Source organism: Monodon monoceros, unplaced genomic scaffold (genome assembly GCF_005190385.1).
Source record: "Monodon monoceros isolate NGI ecotype Baffin Bay Population unplaced genomic scaffold, NGI_Narwhal_1 Super_Scaffold_13, whole genome shotgun sequence".
Lineage (NCBI taxonomy): Eukaryota > Metazoa > Chordata > Mammalia > Artiodactyla > Monodontidae > Monodon > Monodon monoceros.
This window is the reverse complement of record NW_021703769.1, coordinates 22271198-22286958: the sequence shown is the minus strand read 5'-3', so window position 1 is coordinate 22286958 and position 15761 is coordinate 22271198. Positions and strand designations below refer to the sequence as shown.

At 44.0% G+C, this 15761-nt stretch overlaps 1 protein-coding gene across 3 annotated transcripts in view; it reads right to left on the bottom strand.

The window, feature by feature from the left end:
- Window positions 1–15045, bottom strand: part of NDRG3 (NDRG family member 3) — a 59899-nt gene extending 44854 nt beyond the window's left edge. The window contains exon 1 of one of the 3 annotated variants that reach the window (XM_029221999.1): window positions 15006–15045. The gene's annotated coding sequence lies outside the window, so the exon portion shown is untranslated. The remainder of the gene's footprint in view (window positions 1–15005) is intronic. The other 2 variants (XM_029222000.1, XM_029222002.1) reach the window with 2 other exon arrangements.
- Window positions 15046–15761: the final 716 nt, after the last annotated feature.

Sequence of the window (15761 nt, the reverse complement as noted above, 5' to 3'; positions counted from 1 at the left end):
AACCTACAACCAAGATTACTCTACCCAGCAAGGATCTCATTCAGATTTGATGGAGAAATCAAAAGCTTTACAGACAAGCAAAAGCTAAGAGAATTCAGCACCACCAAACCAGCTCTACAACAAATGCTAAAGGAACTTCCCTAAGTGGGAAACACAAGAGAAGAAAAGGACCTACAAAAACAAACCCAAAACAATTAAGAAAATGGTCATAGGAACATACATATCGATAATTACCTTAAACGTGAATGGATTAAATGCTCCAACCAAAAGACACAGGCTAGCTGAATGGATACAAACACAAGACCCATATATATGCTGTCTACAAGAGACCCACTTCAGACCTACGGACACATGCAGACTGAAAGTGAGGGGATGGAAAAAGATATTCCATGCAAATGGAAATCAAAAGAAAGTTGGAGTAGCAATACTCATATGAGATAAAATAGACTTTAAAATAAAGAATGTTACAAGAGACAAGGAAGGACACTACATAATGATCAAGGGATCAATCCAAGAAGAAGATATAACAATTATAAATATATATGCACTCAACATAGGAGCACCTCAATACATAAGGCAACTGCTAACAGCTATAAAAGATGAAATTGACAGTAACACAATAATAGTGGGGGACTTCAACACCTCACTTACACCAATGGACAGGTCATTCAAACAGAAAATTAATAAGGAAACACAAGCTTTAAATGACACAATAGACCAGGTAGATTTAATTGATATTTTTGGGACATTCTACCCAAAAACAGCAGATTACACTTTCTTCTCAAATGCACAGGGAACATTCTCCAGGATAGATCACATCTTGGATCACAAATCAAGCCTCAGTAAACTTAAGAAAATTGAAATCATATCAAGCATCTTTTCTGACCACAACGCTATGAGATTAGAAATCAATTACAGGGGAAAAAATGTAAAAAACACAAACACATGGAGGCTGAACAATACGTTACTAAATAACCAAGAGATCACTGAAGAAATCAAAGAGGAAATCAAAAAATACCTAGAGACAAATAACAATGAAAACACGACGATCCAAAACCTATGGGATGCAGCCAAAGCAGTTCTAAGAGGGACGTTTATAGCTGTACAAGCCTACCTCAAGAAACAAGAAGAATCTCAAATAAACAATCTAACGTTACACCTAAAGGAACCAGAGAAAGAAGAACAAACAAAACCCAAAGTTAGCAGAAGGAAAGAAATCATAAAGATCAGAGCAGAAATAAATGAAATAGAAACAAAGAAAACAATAGCAAAGAACAATAAAACTAAAAGCTGGTTCTTTGAGAAGATAAACAAAATTGATAAACCATTAGCCAGACTCATCAAGAAAAAGAGGGAGAGGACTCAAATCAATAAAATTAGAAATGAAAAAGGAGAAGTTACAACAGACACCGCTGAAATACAAAGCATCCTAAGAGACTACTACAAGCAACTCTATGCCGATAAAATGGACAACCTGGAAGAAATGGACAAATTCTTAGAAAGGTATAACCTTCTAAGACTGAACCAGGAAGAAACAGAAAATATGAAAAGACCAATCACAAGTAATGAATTGAAACTGTGATGAAAAATCTTCCAACAAACAAAAGTCCAGGACCAGATGGTTTCACAGGTGAATTCTATCAAATATTTAGAGAAGAGCTAACACCCACCCTTCTCAAACTCTTCCAAAAACTTGCAGAGGAAGGAAAACTCCCAAACTCATTCTATGAGGCCACCATCCCACTGATACCAAAACCAGACAAAGATACTACAAAAAAAGAAAATTACAGACCAGTATCACTGATGAATATAGATGCAGAAATCCTCAACAAAATAGTAGCAAACAGAATCCAGCAACACATTAAAAGGATCATACACCATGGTCAAGTGCGAATTATCCCAGGGATGCAAGGATTTTTCAATATACGTAAATCAATCAATGTGATCAGTCATATTAACAAATTGAAGAATAAAAACCATATGATCATCTCAATAGATGCAGAAAAAGCTTTTGACAACATTCAACACCCACTTATGATAAAAACTCTCCAGAAAGTGGGCATAGAGGGAACCTACCTCAACATAATAAAGGCCATATACGACAAACCCACAGCAAACATCATTCTCAATGGTGAAAAACTGAAAGCATTTCCTCTAAGATCAGGAATGAGACAAGGATGTCCACTCTCACCACTAGTATTCAACATAGTTTTGGAAGTCCTAGCCACAGCAATCAGAGAAGAAAAAGAAATAAAAGGAATACAAATTGGAAAAGAAGAAGTAAAACTGTCACTGTTTGCAGATGACATGATATTATGCATAGAGAATCCTAAAGATGCCACCAGAAAACTACAAGAGCTCATCAATGAATTTGGTAAAGTTGCAGGATACAAAATTAATGCACAGAAATCTCTTGCATTCCTATACACTAACAAAGAAAGATCAGAAAGAGAAATTAAGGAAACTATCCCATTCACCATTGCAACAAAAAGAATAAAATACCTAGGAATAAACACCTAAGGAGGTAAAAGACTTGAACTCAAAAAACTATAAGACACTGATGAAAGAAATCAAAGATGACACAAACAGATGGAGAGATATACCATGTTCTAGGATTGGAAGAATCAATATTGTGAAAATGACTATACTACCCAAAGCAATCTACAGATTCAGTGTAATCCCTATCAAATTACCAGTGGCGTTTTTTACAGAACTAGAACAAAAAGTCTTAAAATTTGTATGGAGAGACAAAAGACTGTAAGTAGCCAACGCAGTCTTGAGGGGAAAAAACGGAGCTGGAGGAATCAGACTCCCTGACTTCAGACTATACTACAAAGCTACAGTAATCAAGACAATATGGTACTGGCACAAAAACAGAAATATAGATCAATGGAACCGGATAGAAAGCCCAGAGATAAACCCATCCACCTATGGTCAACTAATCTATGACAAAGGAGGCAAGGATATACAATGGAGAAAAGACAGTCTCTTCAATAAGTGGTGCTGGGAAAACTGGACAGCTACATGTAAAAGAATGAAATTAGATCACTCCCTAACACCATACACAAAAATAAACTCAAAATGGATTAAAGACCTAAATGTAAGACTGGACACTATAAAACTCTTAGAGGAAAACATAGGATGAACACTCTTTGACATAAATCACAGCAAGATCTTTTTTGATCTGCTTCCTAGAGTTATGGAAATAAAAACAAAAATAAACAAATGGGACCTAATGAAACTTAAAAGGTTTTGCAAAGCAAACTACAAACAAGACGAAAAGACAACCCTCAGAATGGGAGAAAATACTGGCAAACAAATCAACGGACAAAGGATGAATCTCCAAAATATATAAACAGCTCATGCAGCTCAATATTAAAAAAAAAACAACCCAATCCAAAAATGGGCAGAAGATCTAAATAGACATTTCTCCAAAGAAGACATAGAGATGGCCAAGAAGCACATGAAAAGCTGCTCAACATCACTAATTATTAGAGAAATGCAAATCAAAACTACAGTGAGGTAGCACCTCACAGCAGTCAGAATGGCCATCATCAAAAAATCTACAAACAATAAATGCTGGAGAGGGTGTGGAGAAGAGGGAACCCTCTTGCACTGTTGGTGGGAATGTAAATTGATACAGCCACTATGGAGAACAGTATGGAGGTTCCTTAAAAAACTAAAAATAGAACTACCATATGACCCAGCAATCCCACTCCTGGGCATATACCCAGAGAAAACCATAATTCAAAAAGACACATGCACCCCAATATTCACTGCAGCAGTATTTACAACAGCCAGGTCATGGAAGCACCCTAAATGCCCATCGACAGGCGAATGGATAAAGAAGATGTGGTACATATATACAATGGAATATTACTCAGTCATAAAAAGGAACGAAACTGGGTCATTTGTAGAGACGTGGATAGATCTAGAGACTGTCATACAGAGTGAACTAAGTCAGAAAGAGAAAAACAAATATCGCATATTAACGCATATTTGTGGAACCTAGAAAAATGGTACAGATGAACCGGTTTGCAGCACAGAAATAGAGACACAGATATAGAGAACAAACGTATGGACACCAAGGGGGGAAAGCGGTAGGGGTGGTGGTGGTGGTGTGATGAATTTGGAGATTGGGAGATTCTTATTCTAATAAGAACCTGCTGTATAAAAAATAAATAAAATTCAAAAAAAAAAGAAAGAAAAAGGGAGATCTGGGGTATATGGTTGGTAAAAAATAGCCTGAGATCAGAGAAGAGCCAGATTTTGCCAAGGTTTCTAGGGATAAAAAAATGATGGCACTGTTAACGGGAATGGGGGAACTGAGACACAATACCAGAGAAATTGGTGAAAAAAACACTTTTGAACCAGAGCTGAAATTTGGCCTTCCAAGAGATACACAGGTAGGAGTCAGAATTAGTGAGGAAAATCTGTAGGCGCTCACCAAACCAGAGACAAGGAGGAGCTGCAGGCCCTGGGTTCTTCTGAAAGACAGCTCAGTGACGGAGAAGAAACAAAGAAAAAGAAAACTCAGAGGGACTTCCCTGCTGGCCTAGTGGATAAGACTCCGTGCTCCCAATGCAGGGGTCCTGGGTTCGATCCCTGGTCAGGGAACTAGATCTCACATGTATGCCACAACTAAGAGTTTGCATGCCACAACTAAGGAGCCCGCGTGCCACAACTAAGGCCTGGCACAACCAAAAAAAAAAGCTCAGAGATGCAAGAGGAAAAGCAGAAATACAACGTCAAAGAAGCCAAGGAAGAAGACCAAGTTACATGGAAGGGGAGGGAAACTGCCAAATGCTGAAGCAGAAAAGAGGAGGAGGACTAAGAAAGGGCCATTAGCGGGAATTCCCTGGCAGGCCAGTAATTAGGACTCCACGCTCTCACTGCTGGGGGCCTGGGTTCAATCCCTGGTTCAGGAACTAAGATCTCACAAGCTGTGCGGCATGGCCAACGAAAAAAAAAAGGGGGTGGCGCAGTGGTTGAGAGTCCGCCTGCCGATGCAGGGGACACGGGTTCGTGCCCTGGTCTGGGAAGATCCCACATGCCGCGGAGCGGCTGGGCCCGTGAGCCATGGCCGCTGAGCCTGCGCGTCCGGAGCCTGTGCTCCGCAACGGGAGAGGCCACAGCAGTGAGAGGCCTGCGTACCACCCCCCCCCAAAAAAAAAATACAGTGTATGGTTTAGAAAGCCAATACTATGTATAGTTCCTTATTGTCTTTTTAAAGTAGCAAAACAATGTTTTTAAGCACTGGAAATCTCAGTGAGCTTTTCTGACTAAATAAACAGTGTAGAGTAAGATAAAAGCCTGAGACCCTCATGTCCCTGGAATCGGGCCAAGTGCAGCCTCCCACTGATTTGCTGAGTGACCTTCAGCTAATCGTTGAACCTCATTAGACTGATAACTGGGTGACCTCTTAGGATTATAGTAAGAGCCCTATGAAGCAGAGGATAGGGGAGTGCTTACCCTGGGGAATATGTAAAGTACTACATTTACAGGGAGCTTTTGGGTCACAGAATGTCAGTCCTATCAGGGGCCTAAAATGTCATCCTGCCCAGCCTTTTCTCTTGACAGATGGGGAAACTGAGGTCCAGAAAGGAGAAATGCTTTGCCTAGTGCCACTCAGCTAGGTAGGGGCCCACCTAGGTCTAGAGTCCACATCTGATGCGCTCTTTCCATGACTAGAAGAATCAGGGTTTTGGTGCAATAATTAAAAGTCAGTAATCTTGATGATCTTTAAAGGCCCTCTCAGTGCTGACTCTGAGTATCAAAGAACACTGGTGCCTCTCTTGGTCATTTTTGCTTGCACTTAAATTCAGAAATGTCATTTGCTAGATGTTTAATAAGTCATAGTCATGGGCTTTTTAGCATGGAGTACTGAATCTTATTTTTTCTAGATTTTAATGCCATTGACTTTCCCTGTCAAAAGACAATGGCCCGGACTTCCCTGGTGGCACAGTGGTTAAGAATCCTCCTGCCAATGCAGGGGACGCGGGTTTGATCCCTGGTCCGGGAAGATCCCACATGCTGCGGAGCAACTAAGCCCGTGCACCACAACTGCTGAGCCTGCGCTCTAGAGCCCGTGAGCCACAACTACTGAGCCTGCGTGCCACAACTACTGAAGCCCGCGTGCGTAGAGCCCGTGTTCCGCAGCAAGAGAAGCCACCACGATGAGAAGCCCGCGCATTGCGAAGAAGAGTAGCCCCTGCTCGCCGCAACTAGAGAAAGCCTGTGCGCATCAGTGAAAACCCAACCCAGCCAAAGATTTAAAAAATAATAATAAAATAAATAAATAAATTTATTTTTTTAAAAAAAGATAATGCCCCCCCCTTACTTTTTTTTTGCGGTACGCGGGCCTCTCACTGCTGTGGCCTCTCCCGCTGTGGAGCACAGGCTCCAGACGCGCAGGCTCAGCGGCCATGGCTCACGGGCCCAGCCGCTCCATGGCATGTGGGATCCTCCCGGACCGGGGCACCAACCTGTGTCCCCTGCATCGGCAGGCGGACTCTCAACCACTGCGCCACCAGGGAAGCCCTACACTGTCTTATTTTGTCGCTTTTCCCTGTGACCCAGGTAATTTGTTTGGCCTTCATCATGCTTTGCCAGAATGTCCTGACACCCGGCCACTAGCTTGTATTCTAAGGGCAGAATCAGTCACTTTTGGTTTTGGCAAGATTGCAGGCAGATAACCAAACCAAAATGAAGGCAGCAAATGAGGGAGGCACACTAAGGAGACTGAGCTGGAAGGGGTCAGCTGGAGCTGGTGTTGAAGCAGTTACGACTGGAAAGCTGCAGGAAGTGGCCAGAGGACTGGCTGGGAAAGTGGACAGTGGTGTTCCTACAGCAAGCTGACTCACGTCCTCTCTTTTTACCTATAAACCCCTGGCTAAATGATTATTACAGCACTTTACAATTTAGGTTAAAGACCTACCATCTCACTGGATTATCACAATGGCACTGTGAGGTAAAACACTGGGGCACTGCATCATTTCTATTGCAGAGATGAGGAAACTGAGGCTTAAAGAGGTGAAATGGACTGACCAAAAAACACAACTAATAAATGCAACGGCTCGAACCAAAATCCAATTTTCTTCTGATCCCAAATGCTTATTACTCTACGCCCTGTACCACAGCTCCTCCCAGGTTATCACAGATGGAAAGACCTGGAGGTAAAAAGGAGAGAAATTCAGCTGATTGCCTCACTGTGCCCATCCCACACTAAGGACCTCTTTATCTCTGGTCCTCAGTTACACTGTGCAGTTAGGATCTGGCCACAGGCTCTAGGATTAAACCTTAATATGAAGTTAATAACAAGAAAGCCCAGATTTGGAACTGGAGTCTGCCTTCACCCATTAATTCAATTGAGTGGGGGAGATTAAGTCTATAAACAAATCACTACAGTTCGAGGCAGGATAAACATGAGCCTATGAATTGGACAAACTCTAAGGCATTTTCTCAACCTCAGCACCACTGATACTTTAGGCCAGATAATTCTTTGTTGTGGGGCTGTCCTGGGTAGCATGTTTAGTAGCATCCCTGGCCTCCACCCACTGAATGCTAGCAGCACCCTCCTCCCACAATTGTGACAACGAAACATATCTCCAGGTATTGCCAAATGTCCTCTGGGGGGGCAAAGTCACCCCCAGCTGAGAACCACTGCTCTAAGGGTTACAGGGGCTTACAGCAAAGGTCACTCAATGCAGGTTGTGGTGCTGAGAAAACGTTTCATGGAGGAGGTAATATTTGAACTGGACCTTGAAGAACAGATACCATTCCTATAGGTCAGGATGAGAGAATAAACGAAGGAATGCCAGAAAGGGAGGAGAATGAAAAAGCAAGATGATGAGAAAGCACCGCTGGAAAACGTTCCAGTTTGGCAAGAGCAGAAGCTTCCTGTTGGTAATAGGTGATAAAGCTAAAAATGTCCACTGGAGTCAGGTCACAGAGAGCCATCCATCAACTGACAGTTACAAGATACACACCATAATGAAATAGCCAACAATACAAGATACTACACAGATGTTTAACAGTATTAAATACAAACCAGGGGGCACGAACCCGTGTCCCCTGCATCGGCAGGCGGACTCTCAACCACTGAGCCACCAGGGAAGCCCCAGACCCTCATTTTAACAGTAAGTCTCTCTACAGTCCTCAGCCCTGGATAAGGGCTGTCCACACACCTTGTGTTTTTCTAAAAGGAAAAGAGCAGCACCCCTCACAATAGGCCCACCTTCCTGTTGTGTCACTCCTGGATTCTGGCAGCAGGTGGTAAACGGGAGGTCTGCAGAGACTGCCAAGCTGGGGATCTGAGTCTGCTTGTATAACCATTCTATTCATCCCAGGGTACTGGTACAGATAGCTATTAGAACAAAGCAACACACATCTAGGGGAGTTCTTGTTAATCCCAGACACCCATCAACCAGCTGAAGCTCTAACAAGGGGGCCATACTAAAGTCACTTTAGAAGCAGAAGCACTACCCTCTGTCTCCAACTCTTGACACCAGGAAAGCTACTGCTGGCAAGGCTCTCGTACATGCTCTTGGGATGGGTTCCAAGTTCCCACCAGCTATAAGATAGAATCCCTGAACACAATCTGTTCTTTAAGACAACGTGAGTGGAGGTAAAGGACAAATAAGAGCCCTAAGAGGCAATACTTAATACTCATACTAACTTGATGCTCATAAGATACTGATCACTGACTCTATGCCAGATACCAGAATAAGCAGTTTCATCCATTATTCCATTTTATTTTCCCACACACTTATAAGATAGTACTGTAATCTCCCCATTTTACAGATGAAGAAACTGAGGCTTGGAGAGGTTCTGTAATCTGCCAAAGGTCACACAGCTAGCAAGGGGCAGAATAAGGATTTGCACCTGAGCAGCCTGCAGCTAGAGCTTGGGCAGGCCTCTATAAACGACTTTTCCACTTGATGCCAACTGACCATTAATTCTTCTACTTATTTTTTTCAGCTTTGGCTACTGGAGTCTACCAGGATCTTAATGATCAAAGAATTTTGAAAACTGAGAAGCACCAAACAAAGTTTAGGTATTATTATTATCATCATTATTACTTCAATGAATAGGAGAGACCTGCACCAATCTGGAAGTATGTGAAAAGCAATTACCCTGTGGACTGTCTAATCACCCTAAGTTACACTTTAGTCAACATCCTGGTTAAAAACCTGGGTCCCAGAAAGCCTGGTCCCCAGAGCTTTCTCAACTACAGGGATAAAGAGATAATAGCCTGATTCCTCTCTTCTTTCTCTGCCACTTATTAGGTTTCAAATTAAATGGTTTTAGAGCTAAGAAATCTCACAATTTCAAAAAGCATTCATTTTTATCCTCAAGTTGAAAGTTCAGGCTTAAAAGTATAGAAGCACTGTAAGGATAAAACTGTCATTTTTAATAAACAACTGTGTCTCTTTTGAAAGCAAATGGTATTTCTGGAAAGATTATCATATGACAACTACCAATTAAATGAAAAGCTGACATGACTTCTCCTCTTATCATTAGAAAAGAGAAGCAAGTTTTTATGAGCTAAATTTTCTTTATCCTGATATATGAGTTTTTGGGCCATCACACTCACAAACATAACTGGCTCCAAACCTGAAACAGCATTACCTTTAAAAAGATACTGCAAAATTTATAACAACCAAAAAAACCTTAAAATAATTAGTAATAAAATCAAGTATGAAGAGTGGCTGTATCAGAAATTTATATTTGGTCAATTGAAAACCCAAACTGTAGACTGTGGGCATTTTTAGGTGGTAAAGGGATTACAATCAAATGATATAGCTAAACTCCTCTATTAGGGAAATTAATTTTAATTTTCTATATTGAATCTCTGAAGAATATAAAAAGTAGCACCTCCAAACAAAAAGTGGGGGAGGGTTTCCCTGGTGGCGCAGTGGTTGAGAGTCCGCCTGCCGATGCAGGGGACACAGGTTCGCGCCCCAGTCCGGGAAGATCCCACATGCCGCAGAGCAGCTGGGCCCGTGAGCCATGGCCGCTGAGCCTGCACATCCGGAGCCTGTGCTCCACAACAGGAGAGGCCACAACAGGGAGAGGCCCGCGTATCACCAAAAAAAAAAAAAAAAAAAGTGGGAGAGAAGGGACTTCCCTGGTGGTCCAGTGGTTAGAACTCTGTGCTCCCAATGCAGGGGGCCTGGATTCCATCTCTGGTCAGGGAACTAGATACTGCATGCATGCCGCAACTAAGAGCCCGCATGCCTCAACTAAAAAGATCCCGCATGTCACAACTAAGACCCAGTGCAGCTAAATAGATAGATAGATAAATATTTATAAATACATTAGAATTAGCACTGTGATTAAAGAAAAAAGTTTCATTTACCAAAGAAAGCCCTGGTAAATACTCATACTAAATCTAGTTAAGTTTTTGCGTGCTATTTTCAAGCAGTCTCTTAAAAAAAGAAAAAAGTGGGACTGGGGGGGATGGTTTAAAAAGGTCTTTCAGAATAGATGACTGGACATCCAGTTCTGCAGTAAATCCAAATGTTATCAATCTTTGGACTTGAAAGTCCTTGATACACCCTTTCTTTTCATCATCTCTATTCAGGCTTGTCAATTTTTCTTCCAGAATCTCCCATTTGCCCTTTCCTTTTCTTTCTGACTGTCCTCACTTCTTGCCTGGATTTGCTCATTCATTCATCATTTACCAAGTGCTTATTATCTGCCACACACAGAGCTAGACCCTTGTCCTTGAGCTTAGGAAGCTCACGTGATACTCAGTAGAGCTGCAATCTACCCATCTCAGTCACCAGACTACAAGCTTTACCAAAGGCTTTGTATTTCCAGAACCAGCAGCAACTGGCATAGGGCAGACACTCTAAAAATCTTTGTTGTATGACACTAGATTACTTTAGCAAGCTATTTTTTAAATCCATAAATATTTTAGTGCATATCTTCAAAAAGGACTCTTACTTTTCTTCCCTTTTTAAAATACAAAAGCTATATGTGCACAATGCAAAAATAGTATTGAAAGGTATGGAGTGAAAGTGAATTCTCCAACCTCCTAAATCCCACTCCCAGAAATGACTACTATTACAATCTGGAATGTATCTTTACAGAACTTTCCTATGCTGGTATATAACACACACACACACACACACACACACACTCTTACACTTTTTTGGACAGTTCTCTGACAGTTTCTGACTCTAGCTTCTCAACTTTATTTTATTTTATTTTTTTTAATAAATATATTTATTTATTTATTTTTGGCTCTGTTGGGTCTTTGTTGCTACGCACAGGCTTTTTCTAGTTGTGGCGAGCGGGGGCTACTCTTCGTTTCGGTGTGTGGGCTTCTCATTGTCTTGGCTTCTCTTGTTGCAGAGCACGGGCCCTAGGCACGCGGGCTTCAGTAGTTGTGGCACGCGGGCTCAGTAGTTGTGGCTCACGGGCTCTAGAGCGCAGGCTCAGTAGTTGTGACACACAGGCTTAGTTGCTCCGCGGCACGTGGGATCTTCCCGAACCAGGGCTCGAACCCATGTCCCCTGCATTGGCAGGCGGATTCTTAACCACTGCGCCACCAGGGAAATCCCGCTTCTCAACTTTCTAATCCAGCTCAAGTTCTCAAAGTGCTGTCCCTGGATCAGAAGCATCGGCATCATCTGGGAACTTGTTAGCAATACAAATTCTCAGGCCCCACTCCAGGCCTATTGAATCAGAATCTCTGGAGGTGGGGACCCCACAATCTGTGTTTTAATTAACTCTCCAGGTAATTCAGATGCACACTAACGGTTGAGAACCACTCCTCTAACAGTCAAGCCACCTTGGTCAAGCTGGGTTTTTTTTTTGGCTGCCTTGGGTCTTCGTGTGCGGGCTTTCTCTAGTTGTGGTGAGTGGGGGCTACTCTTCATCGTGGTGCGCAGGCTTCTTATTGCGGTGGCTCCTCTTGTTGCAGAGCATGGGCTCTAGGCACATGGGCTTCAGTGGCTGTGGCTCGCGGGCTCAGTAGTTGTGGCTCACAGGCTCTAGAGCGCAAGCTCAGTAGCTGTGGCACATGGGCTTAGTTGCTCCGCAACATGCGGGATCTTCCCAGACCAGGGCTCGAACCCATGTCCCCTGCATTGGCAGGCGGATTCTTAACCACTGTGCCACCAGGGAAGCCCCAAGCCGGTTTTTTATTTTTATTGTCCCTTAAACATTATATTGTCAGGCATTGTAACCTTGTTTTGGTTTTACCACCCTATTTCAAAATGCATTTCTTGTCCTTTTGATTAATTCTGATCATACCAATCTGTTAAAGCCCAGAAAGTCCTCGATCCTCCCCAAAGTGCTCTCAGTACCACAGCTCTTACTGATCCCTCTTGCTCCTCCCCTTCCTATGACATACCTAGTTCCTCTACCATACAATTTCACAGTTAGGTACGACTTTTCCACTTGATGCCACTTGATGCCAATGATAGAGAACAGTTCTTTACTCTTCCCTTGAAGACATGAATCATATTTTTGTCACCTCTTCCTCACCCCTGTTCTAAGCACAAATTTTAATAAAGTTGCCGGTCTTTAAGGATAAATTCACCGAGAGAAATACTGATAAACTTTTGATGGATAAAAAGTCTACATTCAAGTTGTAGCACCACTTCTGCGACCTTGGACAAGCTCACTTCTCAGGATGAAGTCTGTAAAAGCAAGACAGCTGGACTCAATGACCTAACACTTCCTTTCAGCCTTGAGCGACGTATGACTTTATGAAACGTCTCACATTGGAATATCTTATCCCATTATACTTGAGTATACCATTATACTCATATCGCTTTGCTAGTGAGCTCTTTGAACAAGAACTATGAGACTCTTCCACCATACCCAGCACCATGCCTTATGCATAACAGCTCAATCTATTTGCAGAAGATTATTTGGAAAAATTATTTTAGAAGTTTCATTTATGTAGAGAACCTATGTACTTTGGCAGACCTACTGCCTCCCAAAGGGCCCTTTCAAATATTTATTGTTATAAATACTATGAAATGATTTATGGTAAAAATTGTGATTACTCTGATAACACTGGGGCAGTCAGCCACGTAAGGCGAAAGAATGTAAAAATGAATCTTACATGTATTTAGGAATAGACTAAAAAGCTATAAGCCTCAGGCTACCTTAGTGCAACATGCAAATAAAAGCAGTCTTGTACACTTAGGTGACATATACCAACTCCACTCTTGGGCATAAACAGGCTTCTTGACATAGGACCTTTTTCTGCAAATTTTCAGACACAGCAGGGTGGACTAGAGACCTCTGAGTGGCCAGTGATGACCAGAAGTTGAAACTAAAGAGAAGGACAGCTAAGAGAAATTGAAGGGCAAGAAGGAGGAACAGAAGGGCAGGAAAACATCACCTTTAAGTAATGAAAAGGAGCAACGGAAATTCACTGAGTCTTTACCAAGGGCCTACTATGAGCCAGTCACTTGGGGCTGCAAAGATGGCCCCTGACCTCAAGGGGCTAACAGTCCAAAGGGTAAGACTGAAGCTTCTACCCTATCTACCTACCTGCCTACCTACACACACACATATATACATATGTATGTGTGTGTAATTCTAATTGGGAAAATGAAGCAAGGAAGGCTTCACAGAAAAGGTGGTAAGTTAATGGAGTTTTGAAGTGTGTAGGAGGGTTTGCTAAGGAAGAAAAAAAAAAGTTTGAGCTAGTTGTTTTGGGGAAGAAACATTCGCATATTTTTACAGCCATTCCTTTGGGACTTTAAATCGGCGAGGCTTCTTAGATGCAACACTACCTTGTCAATGCTCTCCTTCTCTTTTTACTTCATCTTAAGTGAGATGTTCAAGCCCAGCACTGGAATAGAGCCAGAAAGCCCCAGGATAAGGGGAATGCTCGCCAGATTCGCTCTGTCACCTCCAAATTCAACCAGCCCAGCTATCCCAGTCTTGCACTCCTGGCAGCCAGAAAAGGAAGGCTAATAATATCCTCTGGGGACAAAATCTGGACTCAGGCAGACAAGGCTTAACCCTGCTCTGCCAGTAAGCCACCTTGAGAGCGTCCCTGCCTCCTAAGCCTAGTTTATCTGTGACAGGGAGGCCAGCTCTGCAGAAAAAAAGCTGCATGAAAAGGAAGGAGGACGCATCCGATGGCGAAGCGCTGAGATACTGAGATAACCTTAAAATGTTTGGCAGGAGCCCTGGCACACAGCAAGCGTTGGATGAACGTGAGCCCTTAATTAATAACATTACTATTACCATTATTACAGTAACACCTCAATTGTACTCCAACAACAAGAAAATGCTGTTTTTGCAGCCTACTTTTATGACGTCGAAGAAGCAACTCCAGAGATGAAAGTGCATTTCAGGTTTTTTTTAAAGGGACAAGATCGAATTCCAACCGCACTAGCCTGACAGCCCCAGACCCTGAATTCAAGAGCCATTCCTGCCTCTCGTCTGGCGCGTGACCTTGGGCAGGGCACTTCACCGCTCTGTGCCTCAGTTTCCTCATCTGTAACGTGGGGCTAAGAAGCCCCTCCCTCGCATGGTCGTCGCCGGGTCCAGCCAGAGGGTACTCTTTGCGGCACCGGCACCCCACGGGTGCAAGGCGAGCTCCCGGCCCATTTTCCAGGCCCCCCGCCGGGCGGACGGGGCAGACGAATGCCCGACCCCGAGGCCCACCGAGCTCCGCCGCCTGCAGAGCAGGAGCGGGAAAGGGGGTCGCGCCTGCGATGGGTCCCTGAGGCTGAGCTGTTGGGCGCCCAGAGGCTCGGCCGCTGCCGCCTGCACGCTGTCGCTGGCGGGTTCGCCCTGGGCCCCGCCGCCCAGATGGGGAGCGGCCGAGGGAGGCCGGGCTGCCCCCGGGTCCCCAGGAGAGGAGGGCGGAGGGCGCCCGGACACCTAGACGAGGCTGGCAGCGCTGACCCGGTGCCCGGCCGCACTGGGGTGATGAGGCGGGGAAGGAGAAGGCAAGAGGAGGGACGACCCCGCATGCAGTATGGCGCGCCCCCCGCCAGCCGGGCTGAGGCGCTCACACTCACCCGAAGCTCCGGCACCCGCCGTCAGCACAGCAGCCGCGGCGGCGGGAGTGGGGCGGGGGGGTGGGGGGTGGGGAGGAGGCTCTGCGCCCGCGCAGGCGCGCTGAGGACGCCAGGCGGCGCATATGCGCTGTGCCCGCCCGCCCGGGGACCTACGGAGAAGATGGTGGCTGAGCTGGCGCCATTTTCCGTGTACAGTAGTTTGCCTGATTTTTCGTGGTTTCAGTTCCGCTTGGCCGACTCCGGTCTGAAACTACTGAATGGAAAATAAGTAAATAGTTCGTACGTTTTTAATTGCTGTGCTGTCCGGAGCAGTGTGTCGAAATCTCTTGTCCTGCTCCCTCCCCGGGGGAAGTGAATCATTCCTTTGTCCAGCATATCCACGCTGTATATGCTACCTGCCCCCTTAATCATTTAGTGACGGTCTCTCATCAGATGGATTGTCTGCATATGGCAGTGTTTGTGTTCAAGTAACCCTTACTTTACTTAATAATGGCCCCAAAGTGCAAGAATAGTATGGCTAGTGATGTGGATAAGCGAAAGAGAAGCTGTGAGGGGCTTCCTTTAGGTGAACAGGTGAAAGTTCTCAATAAGGAAAAAAAACAAAAAAACGGTATGCTGAGGTTGCTAAGATCTACAGCAAGAATGAATTTTCTGTGAAACTGCAGGAAAAAAATCTGTGCCATCTTTGCTGTCGCACCTCAAACTGCAAAAGTTAGGGCCACAGTGCATAAAAAGTGCTTGAGAGTGAAAAGGCGT